The sequence below is a fragment of the Conger conger genome, chromosome 1, assembly GCF_963514075.1.
Source record: "Conger conger chromosome 1, fConCon1.1, whole genome shotgun sequence".
Taxonomy (NCBI): Eukaryota; Metazoa; Chordata; class Actinopteri; order Anguilliformes; family Congridae; genus Conger; species Conger conger.
Window position 1 is genome coordinate 84,471,888 of NC_083760.1, and position 19,966 is coordinate 84,491,853.

At 48.4% G+C, this 19,966-nt stretch overlaps 1 protein-coding gene across 1 annotated transcript in view; it reads left to right on the plus strand.

Moving 5' to 3' along the window:
* psmc4 (proteasome 26S subunit, ATPase 4) overlaps window positions 1–19,966 on the plus strand; it is a 49,032-nt gene that overhangs the window by 186 nt on the left and 28,880 nt on the right. The window lies entirely within an intron of this gene.

The window sequence follows — 19,966 nt, forward strand, 5'->3', positions numbered from 1 at the left end:
TGCCACTAAAGTGTGAGTGCCTGCTCTAAATGGTTGAATTCATGAATGAAATCACAACAGCATGAATGAATAAAAAAACTTTGGCATAGTATCTGCTAGTTTCCCTAAGTGTGTTTGTTGCAGCTTTCAGTTAATTTAATCCCTCCTGTTGTTATTAGTATACATATTCCTAATGACAAAGAAAAATGAAATCTAAAGGGAGTCATTATAGAACTAGCCTACTTCTTGCAACAACAAAAAAAAAGAATAATGGATTGAAGTTATGCCATAGTTTTTTTTATTATTGTTTACTTTTTTACTGTTTGACTGTGTTCTTTACTTCATTTAACCACTCAATGTATCCTTGGCTTTCACTTCATATTTAGCATGTGTAGCTGCCAGTGTCTCTGGTAAATGGTTGGCTTTTATATAGCGCCTTTATCCAAATCGCTGTACAATTGATGCTTCTCATTCACCCATTCATACACACACTCACACACCGACGGCAATTGGCTGCCATGCAAGGCACCAACCAGCTCGTCAGGAGCATTTGGGGGCTAGGTGTCTTGCTCAGGACACTTCGACACAGCCTGGGCGGGGGATCAAACTGGCAACCCTCCCACTGCCAGCCGACTGCTCTTACTACCTGAGCCAAGTCACGCCCATGTCGACCCCATGGTGTTTTCAGCTGCTTTTGCTGATGTCATTGCCCCCCCCCACCCCCCCACCCCCCACCCCCAATAGAAGCTGCAGCAGGAGCTGGAGTTCCTGGAGGTGCAGGAGGAGTACATCAAAGATGAGCAGAAGAACCTGAAGAAGGAGTTCCTGCACGCCCAGGAGGAGGTGAAGAGAATACAGAGCATCCCCCTGGTCATCCGCCAGTTCCTGGAGGCTGTGGACCAGAATACTGCCATTGTCGGCTCCACTACAGGTGGCGTAACACTAATGTGCATGTGTGTGCTACTGTGCTTGTGCACGCATGCACGTACACGTGCACGCACGCATGCACGCTCACACACTGTGTTACCTGATACAGCACACACCCTGAGACAATCTGCACAGGAGTTGCAACAGGGAGTTTGGGGCAACAACTTTGCCCGTGTACTTGCGGCGCCATATGTCAGTGACAGGATCCTTAGAGCAACCTCTGAATTTCCAGAGTTCTTGCTCAGTTGTGGAGGCAGACTACTGTACCAAAGTAAAAAGTAAATCCCTGTATTTCAAGTACAGGGGCCTGATCAGGCCAAGATGGTAGGTCAGGAGCTCTTTTAGCTGCAGCATCCGCGTGTGTGTTGCCCTGGGAAACAGGGTCTTATATTTTATTATATCACGGCTAGCTTTGATGGTAGTTTTATTACCTTGAGTAAGGCAGAGATCTCTTTTTTTTTACACCGGTGTACCAGTTGCTGTTAAAAACCCACGACATGCCCAAGTGGCCCCCCAAGAGCCACAAGCAGCCACATCCTTGTGGCAGCCTGGAATACATGCATTGCTGCCTTCTGTAGGTGAAGGCAAAAAGGGCTTGGCATTGTTCATGTAAGGGGATGAACAAAAATGATGAGCACAAGTCTATGACAGTGTAATGGGTTGTTCAAGGTTGGGTTTTGGTGAGTATTGTTGATGGGTCTGGAACTATAGGATAAAAGTCTCTTTTCCAGTTCCGGCCTTTAGGGGGTGCTCTTGCTTCTGGCAAGGTTCCTGATGGGCCATGGATCCTCCTCCAAACAGCTGGCTGTCGTGTAGGTCATCACTCTGTAATGAACAGGCAATTTGCATGGAGGGGTGTTGAATTCTGGAAGGGCTGCCGGTGTCCCTCTGGTGGGGAGGACAGGAGGTGCTCAGCTGGCCTGATAAGTCCCTTCTCTGAGTTGTCCTTCGACCTGCAGGTCTCCTTCCATCTGTAATGGAAGTGTCAGATTGATTTACTTGACTTACCATCATTTGGACCTCCTCAATGTCAGGGTACATTCCTCCAGCAGGGGAAGCTCCAGCATAAGGTGGTGGTTTCTCAATGAGGGCAGGGCAGCTTGGTTCTGCGTCACTGGGAAGCTCCTCCTTCCCGGGCACCCCTCTCTGCTTCTTCCTGGTAGCTTCAGTCCTTCTGCCAAGCCTGTCCTGATGCCTCTGCAACTTAATTCTCCATTGATTAAAATGTGGTCGGTACATATTTTTATCTAATTTTTCGTTCTCAATCAACACAGCCTCAACACTCTCCAAGCAATCAGGTTTAAAATGTCAACACAGCCTCAACACTCTCCAAGCAATCAGGTTTAACTCAATCAATACAGCCTCAACACTCTCCAAGCAATCAGGTTTAAATGTCAACACAGCCTCAACACTCTCCAAGCAATCAGGTTTAACTCAATCAACACAGCCTCAACCATGTCTCCAAAACGACAGTCACTGCCGCCTAATCGACCCTACGACTGCGCCATCGAGCTCCTTCCTGGTTCGTCACTCCCCTCAAGTCGCCTATACAACGTCTCCAGACCAGAAAGGGAGGCTATGGAGAAATACATCCGTGACTGCCTGGCTAACGGACTAATTCGCCCATCTTCCTCTCCCGTCGGTGTGGGATTCTTCTTCGTAGGATGGCTCCCTACGCCCGTGCATCGACGACAGGGAGCTGAACAACATCACGGTGAGGAACAAGTATCCTCTGCCCTTGATGGACTCCACGTTCCATCCTCTTCACGAGGCCACCATCTTCACCAAGTTGGATCTCCACAACGCTTACCACCTGGTCCGTATCCGTGAGGGCGATGAATGGAAGACCGCCTTCAACACTTCTCTCGGACACTTTGAATACCTGGTCATGCCATTCGGCCTCACCAATGCTCCTGCTGTGTTCCAGGCCCTGGTGAATGATGTTCTTCGGGACCTGTTGGGCCGCCATGTGTTCGTCTACCTGGATGACATCCTAATCTACTCGACTAATGCCAAGGATCATGAGAAACACGTCAGGCAAGTGCTACAGAGACTCCCGGAGAACAGACTATTCGTCAAGGCGGAGAAGTGCGTCTTCCACTCCGACACAGTTGAGTTCCTTGGGTTCATCCTTGAGAAGGGACGGATCAGGGCGGATCCCAAGAAAATTCTGGCGGTCATCGACTGGCCCACACCCACCTCACGTAAGCAACTCCAGCGCTTCTTGGGATTCGCCAACTTCTCCCGAAGATTCATCCGATCCTACAGTCAAGTGGTCTCCCCCCTAACCAAGCTCACGTCCACTGCAGTGCCATTCCGGTGGAGCCCCGAAGCTGAGACAGCCTTCACCAAGGTCAAGAGACTTTTCTCTTCCGCTCCCATCCTGGTACACCCCGACCCTACCCACCAGTTTGTGGTTGAGACGGATGCCTCCGACACGGGGGTGGGAGCTGTGCTCTCTCAGGTGGCGGCCGCGGACAACTGACTGCACCCCTGCGCCTTCTTCTCCAAGAAGCTGTCCCCGGCGGAGAGGAATTATGATGTCGGTAATCGAGAACTGCTGGCAGTCAAACTGGCGTTGGAGGAATGGAGACATTGGCTGGAGGGGGCCGAGAAGCCGTTCATTGTTTGGACCGACCACAAAAACCTGGCATACCTCCAGACAGCCAAGAGGCTGAATTCCCGATAGGCCAGATGGGCACTGTTCTTCGGGAGGTTCAACTTCTCACTTACCTACCGCCCGGGTTCTAAGAACGTTAAGCCGGATGCCCTTTCTCGCCAATTTAACACCTGTCCTGAGCGTAAGGTTCCTGAGAACATCCTTCCGGCCTCCTGCACCGTGGGGTCCGTCACATGGAGGATCGAGTCGGTGATCCAGAGGGCTCTATGGGAGGAACCCGATCCCAGGCCCAACCCCGGATTACGCCTATACGTCCCCTCAGCCGCTCGGACACAGGTGCTGCAATGGGCCCATTCATCTCTCCTTTCTTGCCATCCCGGCTTTACCCGCACCTTGGCGGTGCTGAAGAGGAAATTCTGGTGGGTTTCCATGATCCCCGACACCAGACGCTTCATCAAGGCTTGCACCACATGCGCCAGAAGCAAAGCATCTCACCAGGACCAGAAGCTGGACTGCTTCAACCATTGCCGGTGCCCAGCCGACCCTGGAGCCACATCGGAGTGGACTTTGTGACCGGACTTCCCCTTTCCGAGGGTAACACCACCATCCTGACTGTGGTGGACCGATTCAGCAAAGCGGCACACTTCATCCCCCTGGCTGGATTGCCCACCGCCCAAAAGACCGCTGATGTTCCGGTGAGAGAGGTTTTCCGCATCCACGGACTTCCCTCGGACATCATTCAGACCGCGGCCCCCAATTCATCTCTCAAGTTTGGAAGGCGTTCTGCGTGGCCCTCGGGCCACAGCTAGCCCCTCTTCGGGCTACCACCCTCAGTCCAATGGCCAAACTGAGAGGGCCAATCAGGACCTGGGGGCCGCTCTACGCTGCGTATCGGCCAAGAATCCAGCCGCCTGGAGCAAGATGCTTACCTGGGTGGAATACGCACACAACACCTTACCCTGGGGGTGCAATACTTGGTAGACTGGGAGGGTTATGGTCCTGAGGAGCATTCCTGGGTCGCTCCCAGTCTCATTCTGGACAATTCACTCTTCAAGGACTTCCATCGTGACCACCCTGACAAATTCAAAGGACCGCCAGGAGTCGGTCGTTAAGGGGGGGGTCCTGTCACGTTTCAGGTCTGTCTTGCCTTGTTTTTATGTTGTATGTATGTATCATTTTGTCTTAGTCATGTATTGTCTTATCATGTATTATGTTAGTCTAGGTTTGTCATGTTGTTTAGTTTGTTTCTTGTTACGATTCATTTTCTTGGCATGTCTAGTTATGTTTAGTTACGATTATTTTACCTTGTTATGTTGAGTGGTTATCGTCTTAGTTCGTTTAGTGTTATGTTTTGATTTATGTTTATTGTTACGCTGACTGGTCATTGTTCAAACATACACTTTTACATGTCTTTCCGCAAACCTTGCGTTCCGGCTTTCTCTCTCTCTCTTTCTGTCACTCACACCCTAATTGTTTCCATTTGTCTATTTACTAAAACTACTAACGCTAGATCAGGATTGGGTAAAACTAACAAACTAATCCTGTGTTCATGTTACCTTACGTTTCTCGTGCATGTAATTTACTAATTTACTAATGGCAGGATAGGTTTATTACTAACGATTACTAATTACCTTGTTAAACTTGTCATCCATCGCACCTGTTTTCCATTACTTTGCTGCTCTCTAACTAATTGTCTACACCTGTCTACACCTGCATTTATAGCCCAGTCGCACTACTGTTCTTCGCGAAATTGTCTGTCTCTTGTACGTCAAAGCAACTCTTGAGCATTACTGTCATTGATTACTCGTTAAGATCCAAGCCTGTTTACCGACCATCGTTTATTGATTTCTGTTTCGTTTACCATCGTTTGTTTTTGACCACGTCCTCGCCTACCGTTTTTGTACCTTTGCCTCGCTGATTGTTTTATGGTTTCGAATTCTGCATCGCCCTCGACTACGACCCTGCCTGCCGTCCGCCTGTACTTCTGCCCCGCTGACATCTCTCCTGCTACCAGACCTCCCTGCACGTCTACTGACGACGAGTTCGCCTCTTCCATTGGCACCGGGCTTTTTGTTTGTTTATTGTTTGTTTGGCTGGATCTACATGTATGGTCTTTGCTTGTTTTGACTACGCTCCTGGGATTCGTCCCGAATAAAGTCCTGACGGGACTTTATCTAACTATTGTTTCTGAGTCGTGCATTTTGGGTCCAACCCCCACGCACCCGTCTCATCAACTCTCCAATCAACACAACCTCAACACTCTCCAAGCAATCAAGTTTAAATGTTCCAGTCTTATCTGGCCACCCATTTTATTTTAATTTTAATTGTATTTATTTATATATATATATATATATATATATATATATATTGTGGTGGCCCGATCAAGGATCAGTACACCACTGAAGAGGGGCGGGCTGTGCGACGGCGCCAGGAGCTGGGGAAAGTAATTTGCGGGGAATATTTCCCGTGGACGTATTTGAGGGACCGGCACCTTGGAGAGAGCCGCGCCGGAAAAGGAATCAGCACCAAGGTTAGCACCACCGAAACGCGTGCGGAATGCACGCCACTAACCTCTCGCAATTAACCAGGCACAGCTGCACCGAGTTGGAGGGGAGAGCAACACCCTACAAAAGGGCGAACTCGGGAGCAGAGCGGGCTCAGGGGCGAAAGAGAGGAGACCCGCGGAGCCAGTGCAAACGAGTGAACGCCACGTGAGCACATCAATCCGGCTAGAAGCCAACTAACCTGTGCTTTTAATTCCTAGACGCCTAGGCGGGGGAAGCGGACTCCCGAGGCCGGGACACCCCGGAGAGATCACGGCCCCACAGCGGACACGAGCGAGTGAACCGTTACCGTTTTTTGAAATCCCAAATTTTTTGAGCACGGACTTATTTTCTAGTTTCCTTTTTTTTTACCGTTTTTTGTGATCCGATTCCCGTGTGTGAGAAGGGAATGTTTTTCGTTTGTCCTGGACACTAAAGAAGTGCCCTGAAGGCACCAGCACTGAAAAAAAAAAAAGAAAAGAAAAAAATTAATTTTTTTCCACCAATTTTACTCTCTCTCTCTCTCTCTACCAGCGGGTTACCACATATGGTGGAGAACGCGGGCACGTGGACCCAGCTACCGTGAGTGAGAGACCCAGGATAAAATTCAGCCCCGCCCCCTAACATGGAGGAAGCCATCAACGCGCTACTGCGCTCCCAAGGCGCCCTGCAGAAGGCAGTGGCGGAACTTTGCCAGAAGGGTGGACCGGCGGCGCCCCCCCGAGCGCCAAAGGATCTGTTACTCAAGCAGACACCGGACGATGAGGTCGAGGCGTACCTGGAAACGTTTGAGCGGACGGCACATTTGGAGAAATGGCCCCACGATGCCTGGGGTTCCATCCTCGCCCCCTTCCTCAGCGGGGAGGCCCAGAAAGCGTACCGGAGCCTGCCCCCAGCTGAAGCCCATGACTACCCAACCCTGAAGGCCACCATCCTTGCACAGTACGGCTACAGCCTGCCGGCCCGGGCCCAGCGGTTCCACCGGTGGACGTATGACCCCACCCTCCCCGCGCGAGCCCAAGTGATGGACCTGGGGCGGCTGACCTGGAGCTGGCTGGTGGAGGGCAACGGACCGCCCCTCCTTGACAGGGTGGTGTTGGACCGCTGTGTCCGGGGCCTGGCACTGGACGTAAGGAAGTACGTGGCCCAACAAGGGCCCCGGACCATCGACGCCCTGGTCAATCTCCTGGAGAACCACCAGGTGGCGCAGGAGATGATCCGAACGACGCGACCCGATAGCCCCCGAAGACCCCCCGCTGCGGCCCGACCAGAGCCCCGGACCAGACCTAAGTGGACGGAGCAGGACAGGGTCGAGGCGGCCCGAAAGAGGGAGACGAGACGCTGCTTCGCCTGTGGCCGGGAGGGCCATCTGAGCCGGGACTGCCCGGGGAGGGAAGAATCCATGGCCACTGCCCCCGAGATGGGCGGACCCTGCCACTACCTCACCACGTGCTGGCCTCACAAGGGCACGGCTGCCCCACGGCTGCCCCTCCTGATTGGGGGCCACGACGCAGAGGCCCTGCTGGACTCCGGAAGTGCAATTACCCTGGTGAGGCCTGGCCTAGCAGGAAAGGGGCGAGGTGACACAATCGCGGTCACCTGCATCCATGGCGACGTGAGACACTACCCCACCACCCAGGTAACCATCACCACCCCGCGGGGGCAATTCACTGGGAAGGTGGGCGTAGTTGAAAACTTGCCAGTGGAGGTGCTGTTGGGCCGGGACTGTCCACTGTTCGTCACTTACTGGGAGGAGAGACCCACCCCCGGGAGACCGGCTGCCACCCCAAGACCCCGCCGCCGAGGACCCCGGGGGCCCCACCTGGTCTGGGCAGCCCCGTCCGCAGAGAGTGACAGCGAGGAGGCCCCGACCCCCGCCGGGAGAAGACCCCCATCACCACCCCCTACCGGGACCACTGATACCGCCCCGGAGGGATCGACCCCACAGCAACCCCTGGTGGCCGAACACAGCAGCACAGGGGAATTTTCGGGGTTCCCACGAGAGACCCCGGGGGCGCCAACAGAGTTCGGCTCCGCCCAGCTGCAAGACCCCCTCCTCGCCCAGGCCTGGAAAACTGCAGCCTCTATCGAGGGCGTTCCCCAAGGCGGGGTGAGTAGGCTGACCATACCCTATTTTAAAGTACAAAATGGCTTACTGTATCGTGTGAGTAGGGTTAAGGAGGACGAAGTGGAACAGCTACTTGTCCCCCAGACCCACACTTCCAAAGTCCTGTACCTCGCCCACACCCACCTGTTGGGGGCGCACCTGGGGCGCGAGAAGACGATGGAGCGGATTTTAACCCGGTTTTACTGGCCGGGCATAAAAAAAGCTGTGGAGGACTATTGCCAGCATTGCTCGGTTTCTCAACTACATAGCCCAAAGGTAACGTATCCCTCTACCCATCATCAATGTACCTTTCCGCAGGATAGCCCTGGACATCGTGGGGCCCCTACCCAAGTCTAGCAGGGGTCACTGCTATATTCTGGTAATTTTAGATTATGCCACCCGCTACCCTGAGGCTGTACCATTGCGGGCCGCGACAGGAAAAAATGTGGCAAAAGAACTGTTTTTACTGTTCAGCAGGGTTGGGATTGCGGAGGAGGTACTAACTGACCAGGGGTCCTGCTTCATGTCCAGGGTAATGAAAGAAATGTGTCGGCTGCTGCGAGTGAAACAACTGCGGACGTCGGTCTACCACCCCCAGACTGACGGCCTGGTGGAGCGCTTCAATAAGACCCTGAAGTCCATGTTGAGGAAGATGGTGGCCGCCGACGGTAAGGACTGGGATCATTTACTGCCGTACTTGCTGTTCTCCATCCGTGAGGTTCCGCAGGCGTCTACAGGATACGCTCCCTTCGAGTTACTCTACGGGCGGCGGCCCCGGGGCCTGCTGGACCTGGCCAAAGAAGCCTGGGAACAACAGCCGTCCCGACAGCGCTCCCTGGTGGAACATGTGGCGAACATGGACCAAAGAATGGCGAAAATCTGGCCGATGGTGAGGGAGCACATGAGTAAGGCCCAGGCAGAGCAAGCCCGGCTCTACAACAGAAATGCCCAGGTGCGCAAGTTCCGACCCGGAGAGAAGGTAATGGTACTCGTCCCCACGAGTGAGTGTAAATTCCTGGCTAAGTGGCATGGTCCCTACGAAGTGGTCGCCAAAGTCGGGCCGGTCAATTACACCCTAAGGCAGGTAGGGCGGAGACATACCCTCCAGACCTACCATGTCAACCTATTAAAAAAATGGCATGAACCCGTGCACGACTCTGCTCCCCTATGTCTAACAGCAGGGGGCGCCACCGGAACACCGGAGGTGACCACCGGGGAACACTTAACGGACCGACAGCGCCAAGATCTCCGGGAGGGGGTAAGTCGACATCGGGGCGTGTTTTCCCCTCTCCCAGGCCGGACCACGCTCATCCAGCACGACATCATCACCGAGCCGGGGCAGAAGGTGAGGCTGCGACCATACCGGATTCCGGAGGCTAGAAGACAGGCCATCCGGGAGGAGGTGGCGAGGATGCTGGAGCTGGGGGTGATTGAGGAATCACAAAGCGCCTGGTCCAGCCCGGTGGTGCTCGTGCCAAAACCCGATGGAAGTTGGCGTTTTTGCAATGACTTTCGGCGACTGAACGAAATATCCAGGTACGATGCCTACCCCATGCCCCGTATAGATGAGCTGATTGAGCGGCTGGGCCCAGCCTGCTACATCAGCACCCTGGACCTCACCTGCGGATACTGGCAGGTACCCCTGACACCACAGGCGAGGGAGAAGACGGCCTTTTCCACCCCGGACAGCCTCTTCCAGTATCGGGTCCTTCCCTTCGGAGTCCATGGAGCCCCCGCCACCTTCCAACGCCTCATGGAAAAAATACTGAGGCCCCACAGGGAGTATGCCGCCGCCTATTTAGATGACATTGTGATCCACAGTGCTGACTGGGAGAGCCACCTGAAGAGGCTGGAGGCTGTGCTGGGGGCACTCCGGGAGGCCGGCCTCACAGCTAACCCCGCTAAATGCCGCCTGGGCCTGGAGGAGGCCGACTACTTAGGACACACCGTCGGACGGGGGTGCGTTCGACCCCAGAGCCAGAAGGTAGACGGGATCACGCACTGGCCTCGGCCCAACACCAAAAGGCAAGTCCGCAACTTCCTGGGGTTAGTGGGGTACTACCGGCAGTTTATCCCCGACTTTGCCACTCGAGCAGCCCCCCTACACGAGGTCACCAAGAAAGACCAACCGCACATTGTGAAGTGTCGGAAGACACCGAGCGCGCCTTCCTAGACCTGAGAGCAGCCCTGGGTCAGGCACCGGTGTTGACCACTCCTAACTTTACCAAGCCTTTCGTGTTGCAGACTGATGCTTCGGAGACCGGCCTGGGAGCAGTCCTGTCCCAAGTCTACGATGACACCGAACACCCCGTCACCTACATTAGCAGGAAGCTCCTGAAGCACGAGAGGAATGACAGCACGGTGGAAAAGGAGTGCCTGGCCATCAGGTGGGCAGTGGGTAAGCTAAAATATTACCTGCTAGGAAGGGAATTCCTCTTAATAACTGACCACGCCCCCCTGAAGTGGATGTATCGATGCAAAGACACTAATGCCCGGGTGACCCGGTGGTTCCTGGAATTGCAGGGCTTTAAGTTCACGGTCGAGCACCGAGCCGGGAGACTCCAGGGGAACGCGTATGCCCTGTCCAGGATGAACGAGGGCCTCTATAGTAACGCTCCCACCGAGGGCTGGGAGCTGAGGGGGAGGAAATGTGGTGGCCCGATCAAGGATCAGTACACCACTGAAGAGGGGCGGGCTGTGCGACGGCACCAGGAGCTGGGGAAAGTAATTTGCGGGGAATATTTCCCGTGGACGTATTTGAGGGACCGGCACCTTGGAGAGAGCCGCGCCGGAAAAGGAATCAACACCAAGGTTAGCACCACCGAAACGCGTGCGGAATGCACGCCACTAACCTCTCGCAATTAACCAGGCACAGCTGCACCGAGTTGGAGGGGAGAGCAACACCCTACAAAAGGACGAACTCGGGAGCAGAGCGGGGCTCAGGGGCGAAAGAGAGGAGACCCGCGGAGCCAGTGCAAACGAGTGAACGCCACGTGAGCACATCAATCCGGCTAGAAGCCAACTAACCTGTGCATTTAATTCCTAGATGCCTAGGCGGGGGAAGCGGACTCCCGAGGCCGGGACACCCCGGAGAGATCACGGCCCCACAGCGTACACGAGCGAGTGAGCCCCGCTGCTTGAAGTCCGCCCTAATTTACTGGTTACCTTTTTTTGAAATCCCTAATTTTTTGAGCACGGACTTATTTTCTAGTTTCCTTTTTTTACCGTTTTTTGTGATCCGATTCCCGTGTGTGAGAAGGGAATGTTTTTCGTTTGTCCTGGACACTAAAGAAGTGCCCTGAAGGCACCAGCACTGAAAAAAAAAAAGAAAAAGAAAAAAAATGATAATAAATTAATTTTTTTCCACCAATTTTACTCTCTCTCTCTCTCTCTCTACCAGCGGGTTACCACAATATATATATATATATATATATATATATATATATATATAATTTTTATTTTTATTTTTTCTTTTAAATGTTTGAACATGAGGTCCAGGGGAGTCACAATCTTATCTAATGTTTCTGAGCAGTCCGTCAACATCACAAGATCAACCTTTTTTTGTGCATTTGCTTTTCCCCCAAAACTGAATAAAAGAACCGAATAAGGGGGCCTTGCCCCTTATCTGGGTCGCTAAGGTCTTCTCAGGGATAGGAAGTGATATGAACGATCCTCTAAAAGGAGTCTTTTGCCTTTAAATTAAGTCCTTGTTCCACATAAAAATTCCACGTTTCTCGAGTCAGTATGGACAAGTCTGTCCGCCCACATGCATGCACTGCACCGACCTTCACTATACCCAATACGACTTCTCAAGGGTTTTGGTTAGCTATACGGCTCATTCCCTATCATCACTATACTCATGCTTTTCAACATCACACTTTTTCAAAAAGTCACAACTCACCCACAGGTATCCGTCACTCCTTCACAGGCACTGCCAAAAGCCAATGGACCTCACAGTCTTTTATAAAAAAAGGTGACTGTTTACCTGTATCTTAGTTGTGCACTGGTCCTATTCAGGGAAAAACACCGTGTCCCATTGGCCATCAGCAGTCCCGCTTCAGAAGATTGGATCCCGGGTTTCGGCTAAAAACGGTTAAAAACTTCAATAGGTTATTGTAATGTTCTGTATTTGTTCGGTATGTTTTCATGTTTATTCTTGTTTATTATTCATTCCCCATAGTACCTGGTTTATGTTTTCCCATTTCAGTTCTCTATTGTCCTCCCCTGTTATGTCTACATCTGAATGTTTATCAGTCTAGTCACTCCCCTGTCTGCGTGCCCCACTATTCGGGTGGTTACGGTAGTTTTTCGGGGTTCAACATTTTTTCTAAAACTCGCGATTCTTACTTCCTGCTTTTTCTTGATAGGTAAATGTTGTAAAGCTCGATTCTTACTAACTACTACTAATCTAGGTTTTGTACAGTACTAATCCGATTAATACACTTACTGTCTGTCTAACTAACTAACTAACAATCACTTTTATTGGGTAGTTTAGAAATATTCACGAAACTAACTCACTAACGCTATCTCTTAGTATTTCTGCACTGTTCTATAACTCCGCCTCCCTATGCTATCCCTGATTACTCGTTTAGTTTCAGCGAAGTGTTCGCACCTGTCTCTAACTATCACTACGTCTTCTAACTATGCAAATGTCTACTCCCTAATCCGGAGCCGTATGTTTTGCATGTTTTGTTTCGTGCATCCAGTCCGCGTTTTTGTCTCCCTCCCGTTATTATGTCATTACCCTATTGTGTTTCCCCACCTGTTGTCCATTTGTTTAGCCCACCTTTTCCTCTGCCCCGCCTAGATTGTCACCTTCCCTCTTGTATTTAAACCTCAGTCTCAGTATGCTTCGTTGTCAGAATGTTGATCTTGATAAGTGCCGATTGTTTGTAAGCCTTGTTATAGAGATTCTTGAAAGACACCCCTTTGCCTTGACTTCGACTTTGCTTTTGCCCTACTGTACCTTCGCCCTGTGATTTTCTGGATTTTGACCTCTCGCTTGTTTTTTCGACTATTCTTTTGCTTTTCGTTTTTGGCTGTGTTTGGATCTCTTGGCTTGTGACTACTGGACATTAAAACTACTCTTTTGGATTATCCTGTGGTCTGCGTCTGGGTTCCCTGGATCGTACATAACAGTTATGGGCCCAGAGCATCGCTAAAAAGCTGTTTTTTACATGGAGTTTTGTGTTAGATAAACGGTGTTGTGGGATTCACAATGGAAGATAAGCTGTTTATTGACAAGCTGAGCGTACCAGAGAACTGGGCAACGTGGAAATTTCAAATGGAACATTTGCTGAAATCGAAAGGACTATGGGGCATGCTAATGGAAACGGATATCCTAGCTGCGGATGCTAACGCACATGTAGAAGCTGAATTTGCTAAACGGAGAGAGAAGGCATTCTCTGTGTTAGTGCTGAATGTAAGTACACCCCAGTTGTATCTAATAACAAGACACCAAAAGAGGCGTGGAACACACTGAAAGGACATTTTGAGAGAGATACTCTGGCAAATAAACTGTTCCTGAAGAAAAAATATTTCAGATGTGAAATGAAGGAAGGAGAAAAATTAAGTGAACATCTAAAACAAATGAAGGAACTGACTGATCAGCTAGGAGCAATAGGTTCCGTGATTGAAGAGGAAGACAAGATTGTAACACTCCTGGGTAGCTTACCACCAAGCTATGCTACAATTGTCACTGCGCTAGAAACAAAGATAGACAATTTGACACTGCAATTTGTTCGACAAGCATTAATAAATGAAGAGCAAACACGAGTGAATGCTACTGATAGCTCCAGTGGTGCTACTTCAAGTGGTGCATCAGCCATGTCATCACAGTTTCGTGGAGATATGCAGGCTAGCTCCAAGGCAGTGGGCGATGAAAGACCCAGCTCGTGGAGATGTTACAAATCTGGGAAAGAAGGACATATAAAGCGTGACTGTCCAAGTTGGAAAAAGAAAAAGAAAATCCACAAGGCCAAAAGCATGGTGTGTGAAGATGCAGAAGACTCGTCCGAATGTGCCTTTGTCGCTAAAGACGCAAACCCGACCGAGAAGCCACAACAGGTCCAATGGTTGATTGATTCAGGAGCATCAAAGCACATGACATGTGATAAAGAAATTCTTCAAGACTACCAGCAATTCTCAAAAGCACAGTCTGTGAAACTCGGTGATGGCAGGGTGGTTGACGCCCTAGGATTTGGCAATGTCAGACTGAGAATGACTTTCAAAGTCAGTGATGTAAAAAATGTCACAATGTATGACGTGCTGTATGTTCCAAAGCTATCTGGAAATCTATTCTCACTGGGAGCTGCTACAAGAAAAGGAAACACAGTGCAGTTCAAGAAGTCTCGCTGCTACATACGTTGGAAAGATGGAACTCTACAAGGAATAGGAACACAAAGATCTGATGGACTGTATCAGCTGTCTAGAAAGCCGTACAAGCCAGTGGCAATTTGTTCCAAACGCAAGTTGCAGCTGATTCATAGTGACATCTGTGGTCCCATGCAGACTGAATCTATAGGTGGAGAAAAGTACTTTGTGACTTTTATTGATGATTACTCTAGATGCTGCAAGGTATATTTTCTGAAACAGAAAAGTGAAGTCCTTAGCAAATTCAAGGAATTTGAGAAAACATTCTCAAATGAGTGTGGGCAGAACATCACAAAACTGAGAACAGACAATGGTGGTGAATACACATCAAAGGAGTTTACCCTGCATTGCTCCAGGGGAGGATTGTCTCCTGCTTAGTCTAATCAACTGTACGTCGCTCTGGATAAGAGCGTCTGCCAAATGGCAATAATGTAATGTAATGTAATATGAGTCCCTGCTGGAAAATGAGACGTGGGACTTAGTGGATTTACCAAGGGATAGGAAGGCTATAGGATCAAGATGGGTGTTCAAAGTTAAGCATCATAGTGATGGATAAGTGGAGAGATACAAGTGCAGACTCGTCGCCAAGGGCTACTCTCAGTTGTATGGTGCTGACTATGATGAAACCTTTTCACCCGTGGTACGATTCAGCTCAATTCATACATTACTGTCCTTTGCCATCCAGAATAATGTACATGTGCACCAGATGGACGTTGTGACTGCATTCCTAAATGGACACCTGGAAGAAGAAATCTACATGGAACAACCAGAGGGATACATCAAACCAGGGCAGGAAGACCTGGTGTGCAAATTGAAGAAATCAATCTATGGACTGAAGCAGTCTCCTTGCTGTTGGAGCAAGGCTTTCACAGAGTTCATGAACGATATTGGATTCAAACAGAGCACATCAGATCCCTGTGTGTTTGTGAGATCAAGACAAGAACTTGAGATACTCGCTGTTTATGTGGATGATCTGATTCTGATTACGGAGTCAATTGCTAGCATGAACGAGTTGAAAATGGCTCTCAAGAAGCGCTACAAGATGAAGGACATGGGCGAACTGTCCTATATCCTGGGCATCTCTGTTGTCCAAGACAAAGCAAAGAACTGTGTCAGAAATATGGGATGTATAATGCATATCCTGTCACAACCCCTGCTGATGCCAATGTCAAATTGAAAAAGAGTGATGGTGTCAGTAAGCCTGTGGACCAAAATACCTATCAGTCCATGGTAGGAAGTCTGCTGTATGCTGCGATGGCCACACGACCAGACATAGCTCAAGCAGTGAGTGCTATATCAAAGTTCAACGCAAATCCAGATGCTGCACATCTGACTGCCGTGAAGATAATTTTTTCGATACTTGAAAGGTACAGCAAACCTTGCTCTCAAGTATGAGTGCTGGAGTCTGGAACTTTGATCGGCTTCTCAGACTGGGCCGGTGATCAGGATGACCGCCGCTCAACAACCGGCAAAATATTCTTACTGAGTGGAGGAGCTGTGAGTTGGCTTAGTAAGAAACAGGCAACAGTTGCACTTTCAACAGCAGATGCTGAATATGTAGCACTCAGTCAAGCTTCTCAAGAGAGTATCTGGCTGAGACGATTACTGAATGATCTCGGAATGGATGCTACGCCTACAGTGATCCTGGAGGACAACCAAGGAGCCATTGCAATCGCGAAGAATCCAGTGGATCACTCAAGGACTAAACATATAGACATTCGCTACCATTATATCCGTGAATGTGTGCAGAATGGGCAAATAGAACTGCAATATTGCCCAACAAATTACATGAAGGCAGATATCTTGACCAAGCCACTGACTAAACAGAAGTTTGAATATCTTAGGAGAGAGATTGGGCTTTTCCCTATGTAATACTGTTTACTGTAATAGGCACTGTTTTGTTGAGTAAGAAAACGGTAAGCAAGGTAGAAGTAGTAAAAAAAGGAATCTTGGAAGTTTTTTTTTGTTTGGTCTAAAGAATTAGTATCTTGACATTATTGGTGAAGGAGAGCACGGCTAATATAATTTAGTGTGAAGTGCCTTATTGCCATTGTAAAATTTAGTGGGAGTGTTGTAATACAGTAATTTGACAATGGGTGTCACTAATGTGCTGTACTGCCCTCTAGTGTCTGCTTGTAGTTCCGGTTGGATCTCTGAATAAAAACACGTAAAAACTTCAATAAAGACAACAACGTTTTGAAAGTTTAACAAAGTAAATGTATTATTTAACAATAGTTAGAACTTAAGTCAACAAAAAACAAAATGCAGTCCACACACACACACACACATACGCACACAGGTGTGTATCGGAAGTTCTGAACAAGAAGTCTAATTTTTTTTAGTCAAGCTCTGTGGAACGCTGGATGGCGGAGCCTTTAAGTCCGTCAGCTCCGTGAAGTTGGCAACAATTAGACTTCCTGTACAGAAGTTCCGGTTTCAACTTCCTGTGATTTTCCGTCAAAATAAGAGCTGCTGAGTAACGTTAAATAATGAGAACATAGTTACCGCGTTTGCTGCGCTTCCTCACATAATTACCATTGTTTAAATTCATTGCTGATAGAACTTATAAAAGTCAGCAAGCAACTAGCTTGCTATTTGACTAGTGACTATATTGTAGGCCAAGCATAAATTGCTTGACCCTGTCGGTTCAATAACTGCTCATTTGCATACCTGCTTACTGTTTGAAAAAAATGTTGCCAAGTATGAAGGGGCATACATTAAATCTAAGTATAATATATATAAAATTATACATTTATTATCTAAAATCATGTTCCGAGCAATTGTTACTGTATTTACAGTGTGGTAAGGGCATGCAATGCCATTGACTGTCAATTCACGACCAGCTCATTTGCCTAGCCCATAACTCAAAAACTATAAATTGTTAAGTTATGAGCTATGCAAATGAGCTGGTTGGCAACTGACAGTCAATAGCAACGTATGCCCCCCCCACACTAGAAACACAGCAACAATTGCTCGGAACAGGATTTCGCAGAAAGGACTGTAGAATATTAAAGATAAGGGTCCAGCTAACAAATGTATACCCCCTTTCATTTTGAAACAATTTATAGTTTTTGAGTTATGAGCTATGCAAATGAGCTGGGTGGCAACTGACAGTCAATAGCAATGTATGGCCACCCCACACTAGAAACACAGCAACAATTGCTTGGAACAGGATTTCACAGAAAGGACTATAGAATATTAAAGATATGGGTCCAGCTAACAAATGTATACCCCCTTTCATTTTGAAACAATTTATAGTTTTTGAGTTATGAGCTATGCAAATGAGCTGCTTGTGAATTGACAGTCAATAGCAACGTATGGCCACCCCACACTAGAAACACAGCAACAATTGCTTGGAACAGGATTTCACAGAAAGGACTATAGAATAGGCGGCACGGATGGTGCAGTGGGTAGCACTGCCGCCTCACAGCAAGGAGGTCCTGGGTTCGAATCCCCGTCGGCCGGGGCCTCTCTGTGCGGAGTTTGCATGTTCTCCCTGTGTCTGCGTGGGTTTCCTCCGGGTACTCCGGTTTCCTCCCACAGTCCAAAGACATGCAGGTTAGGCCGATTGGAGAGTCTAAATTGCCCGTAGGCATGAGTGTGTGAGTGAATGGTGCGTGTGCCCTGCGATGGACTGGCGACCTGTCCAGGGTGTATTCCTGCCTTTCGCCCAATGTATGCTGGGATAGGCTCCAGCCCCCCTGCGACCCTGATCGGGGATAAGTGGGTTCAGATAATGGATGGATGGATGGACTATAGAATATTAAAGATATGGGTCTAGCTAACAAATGTATCTCCCCATCCCTCCCTACCTCCCTGTGAACCTTAATTGTTGTCTTTGTGATTTACTTTGTGTTTCGGTATTTTTAGTTGGCTAGGTAAGCAGTATTTGGATAGTTAAGTTTGGTCACTTTTGCTTTGTTGTTTGTTTGTTTATTTGTTTGTTTAAAAAAAAAAAAACTTTGTTGTACGTCAACTTTGTTGTACGTCGCTCTGGATAAGCCAATATGCCAATAATGTAATGTAATGTAATTACCTTGTTAACTTGTCAATCCTGATGTCCATTCTCATGCTGCTCACAATCTCATTGTCTGCACCTGTCTACACCTGCATATAACGCTCAGTTTCATGTCATGTCTTGGCGAAATCGTCAGTGCCTCTCTTTCGCGTTTTTGTCAAGCCATTGTCTACCCGTTACGATCCAAGCCTGTTTATTGACCAAAGATTATTGACTTCTGTTTTGTTGACCATTGCCTGCCTGTACCACAACTTTGGCTGCCGTCTTTGTGCTTGGAGCAGACTTCGGTCTTGACTCTTGCGCCGTCATCGGCCCTGAGCCTCACACGCACACGCATGCAGATGTGTACCGGAAGTTCTGAACAGGAAGTCTAGACTAATGAGACTCTAGTCGAATGAGACTCCACGAGATCCACCATCACTCTAAAACGCAAGTTAACATAAGTCTCTCTTTGTACGGCTGGTTGTTAAAAGGATTTTTAGACGTATGTAAAACGTATTTAGAAAGTTTGGGAAATCATGGTAGATTAGCTAAATTGGTTACTTTCCCATTATTCGGAGCAGTGGAAGACATTGTCCTCATAGAAACAATGTCTGTTATTTTCTGATATACCAAGAGTGCTGCTGGTACATATGTTTGCTGTTTTCCAACATGAACTGTCTTGATCATGTGTTGATATGAGCTAGTATGACATTATGACATTAATCATAAGTCAAATTAAAAGGACGCTGCAAATTCTGCCAGCAGTTATCGATTTGTTTCTTCATTTGTTGGACAGGTCTGCTGTAAACCTAGCGTTCCACCAATGTTAAGTCAGGGGTCTGTTTTAAAAAACCTTATGATATAGGAAGTATAAATTGCATCCCTTAACAAAGGAAGCGACCAAATGGGTCCGTTTAGTTTTATTAACTGGAGGAGGAGTTGCGTCCATAAGTACATGCAATAAATATAAATATACTATTAATAAATAAAAAAATAATGACAAGTTGAAAGATATAACAAAAGCTTGGAAAATAAATTTATTTTGATATATTAATTCATATTTTATTGTAAAAAATGCATTCAGTGAATTAGGCACAGTGAACAATACATTCAGTGCATTTATTGTATTGTTCTTTTCCTCTGATACTGACACAAGTAGCATAGCATTCCAACTATCGTTAGTTGATTTGTTGACTTGTTGATTTGATTCTGTGACCATCCACGTTGGTCCATGGTTCTGACTTGATTAATGGAAATGTTATAAAGTATCGCAAATGACTGCCAAAACTCTTTTTGAACCCTGGAAACGTAAGCAGTGAACTTGCATCTTTTTTTGCATTTTTTTTTTACTTACGTTTTTAAAATGGGAAAATACAATGACGTCTATGGCAATCCGTCTGCGCTCTGAAATTTCAGGG